Below are 3,419 nucleotides of genomic sequence, written 5' to 3'. Positions count from 1 at the left end.
AATGCAATCTGAATTCTGATTCACTTTGCATGCGATATCAAATGCACCGGAGCAGAGGTCATTCCTGTCGGGACTCTCCAGCATTCAACAAGGGCACAAAAACATGACTTCAAAAAGTCAGTGTCACTGTCGTGCGGACTCCACCTTACAGGGTTTGTTGAACGTTCACGGCTTTGTCTCCACAGAGTGCTCGCACGCCGTGATGTTAACGTGATGCACAATGAGTAGCCGTAGTTTCAAAGCACTCCCAAAAGTCTGAGACGTAGCGACCTATTTGCAACTATCGACTCCAACATCCCGTCAAAGAACCGATCGGAACTCGTGCAATCAAACTGAAGGAGCGAGAGAGGAAAGCACCGCAAGAATGACATTTACGATCATATCCGAAGGAAACACTGAGTGCCTCTTGATCTGCGGGTAGCCCGTGCAAAGGATTCCAGTGCAAACAGCCTAACGATCGACTTAGTCAATAAGGCATCCTCTAAGATGCACTTGCCTAGATGGAGAGCATGCTCACCCACATATAAGCACACGTTCAACATCCGCCCGAGAAAGATAACTCGGAGATGTGCGTTATGGATTTGGAACAATCACACCAGTAAAATAATTTAGACATAAAAATAAAATAAATAAACAAATAGATATAAGTCTACATGAGCATATCAGGTTGATTTCATGTGGGGGAGTCTTAGTTCTACTCTGTGAAATAAAAAAAAAAAAAGGAATCCATACGATCCAGATTTTTGTCTTCATTTTTAAAGCAGCAGCCGTGCTCCACCAGCACCAAAAGTACCAGCTTAGCGCTTTGCGGTGGCAGAGCGGATCCCCCACTGACTCCGAGCATCTCGCTCCTTTTGCCAAGCTCCACGCCAGCCGGACCGAGCTTCGTTGCAGCATTCTGAACTGGTGCTCGTGTGTTTGCACCAGTCTTCGCATATAGCCTCTACTTTTCTGGTTCAGGTGGCAAGATGGCACAATAACGACTCAAGTTCTTCGTAAAGGAAAAAAAGAAAAAAAAAATCGACGTCTCTAATTTCTAAAATTGTCTTCTTTCCCTAATATATAAGTAGCAGTATGAAATAACCGGAGTTTAAGCCTACCTCTCTTTGGCAGCTTTGAAGTTCCTGCTTCTGTCTTCTCAGCTTTCATACCCTCACATCTTCATCTTTTAAACAAGTAATAATCCCCGGGTTTTGCGTTAAACGTGTGCGTCCCTGCAGCAGGTCCAGTGATGAGTGGTACGCGGGTTCCTCTGCGGGGTTTTAGACAGTGTGCGTTTTTTTTTTTTTTTTTTTTTTTTTTTTTGTTGTTTTTTGCGGGGTTTTAAAGAAAATCCACCACAAGAGCGCAGGTTGGTCAGGACGCGCTTGGGTACGGCACGAGGACTCGCTCCCTCAGCGGCAGCCGCCGTGCGCACTTGGAGAAACCAACGCTGCGTCCGTACAGAGAAGCTCGGGGAATGATGTCATGCGTCCGGCCCTCCCTCTCCAGCCACCCCTCAACTCAGGGATCTTTCCGTCCTTGTTTGTTATCTTCGCATTGACTCCACTTTGATTTGGGGAAATGTGTTTTATTAATCTTGAAGCGTTTTATTTAATTTTCAGATTTTATTTGCGTACTGTAAAAAATAAAATAAAATAAAAATACAACACTCCTAAATGTTGCAAAAAAAAAAAGTAAATGACCTAAAATGCATCATATTATCTCACCAGCGAATAATGTGTTTAGTGAAACAGCTGGTTAAACCAAGGTTATAAAACGAAGCGCGGGTTATTTTGATTTATTTATTTATTTTTCGTTGCAGTGCTCAAGTTGACATGATGAAGTCATTCCGTTATCTCCCGCCTCACTGAAGGTATCGCCCAGTAGAATCGTCTGGCTGCATTTACCCGGGATGAGAGGGAAGGTAAGGAAACATGAAATAGACCAATGCACGCAGCGCTTTGTGTCGAGACTGCCTGCCCCTCCCTTGTGCAGCAGTTGCATCTTAAAGATAAAGCAGCATCATATCTATGTCAAATTACAGGGTTGCACATGTTGCACTGCAAATAATTTCTTTAAATGTATAACAATTCACTTTACAGCAGACAAAGGTGGAACGATTGATTTAGGATGTATGGTTATTAATACAACTGAATAGATTATTAATAGAACATATTTGTGTCCACTCCTTTAAAGCAGATATGCTAATATTTTTTTGTAGTTTTTTCACTTTATGCTTCCCAGTTTTGTTGCCTGCTGCTTAGCGGAAGAAAAAAAAAATGTGAGAAAAAGACTGCAAGAGCATTTAATCAATCAGCTTCAACTTCAGGTTTTACTTAATCAAATCTTTAAAGTGGCAGGGCTGCTTTCCTCAGCTCTATGTCGCAGAGCTCAAATAATCACTCAGGAAAACCTGAAATGTATAGCTTTATGAAGTGAGGTCATTCATGCTTCCAGCAAAGCACTAAGCTGGAGACAGTCACACTCAAAGCATAGCATGTAACAAAAAATCTGCCAACTGCAACCATTTTTTTTATTATTTTGTTGAACTGTTGCACCACACAGTTCATGTGTTTTTTCTGTCCAAAGAAAGATTTTATTTAATTTTTTTTTTCTGTCTGGGAAAACATGCAGAAAGGAATAATTGTATTTGATGTATGTTCTGAGCCTCCACCTGTCACCTTCACCTGCTCTGCCTGCAGCCAAGGCAACTGCTTCATCTAAATTTTCAGAATGATCTGGATTATGTGTTTAATTCATAAACAGCTTGTCAAATCTTCAAAATGTGCAGCATTGTAACTGAGGATCTGCTTATTATTCACAGAACTGTCAAAAATATTTTCACTGAATCTTTTTCCAAGTAGCAGCCAGACAAGGATTAGTACTTTGTCAAATATGTCTTCTTTAAGACTTTCACAAAGAGTCTTTGGAGATTTAGGTAGAAACTACTTCAGAACTAACCTCATAGGAAAATTACAGATGTCATGGGTAGTTATATTTTATTGATTGTAGGTAAAAACTCTGTTTAAATTGTCCTACAATACAATACCGATTCAACATGCAAACATTTATTTTATCCAGTCTACAGCCCAAACATCACAGTAAAATAGCAAACAATGCCTTCAAGCTGGTATGTCAGAAATGGTGTTTAGGAGTGTCTTGCTGGGGAAAGACAATTTTCGATCTTTTACCCTCATTTAAAAAAATGAAATGACCACTGTGTGCACCTGCATCAAGCACTGTACAACTTCACCCTCCTTCTTTACTTTTGCGTTGTTAGTTGGACACTTTTATCACTTGTTACTTTGTACAGCTTTGCTTCACACATATGCTGTGTTATGTTTGTGATGGTTTGCAGTGCTGCCAATATGGTGGGATGTTGTGTGCTGCAATCTGGGTTACAAATGATGTCAGTGCGTTTTGATATTTTAAAATGG

General features: G+C 40.6%; 1 protein-coding gene across 1 annotated transcript in view; it reads right to left on the bottom strand.

Moving 5' to 3' along the window:
* Nucleotides 1-1,444, bottom strand: part of ptprsa (protein tyrosine phosphatase receptor type Sa) — a 271,953-nt gene extending 270,509 nt beyond the window's left edge. Inside the window, exon 1 of the mRNA XM_007541279.2 lies at nt 1,101-1,444. The gene's annotated coding sequence lies outside the window, so the exon portion shown is untranslated. The remainder of the gene's footprint in view (nt 1-1,100) is intronic.
* Between the last annotated feature and the right edge of the window lie 1,975 nt (nt 1,445-3,419).

The sequence above is a fragment of the Poecilia formosa genome, unplaced genomic scaffold (assembly GCF_000485575.1).
Source record: "Poecilia formosa unplaced genomic scaffold, Poecilia_formosa-5.1.2 Scaffold10, whole genome shotgun sequence".
Lineage (NCBI taxonomy): Eukaryota > Metazoa > Chordata > Actinopteri > Cyprinodontiformes > Poeciliidae > Poecilia > Poecilia formosa.
This window is presented reverse-complemented; position numbering and strand designations above follow the sequence as displayed.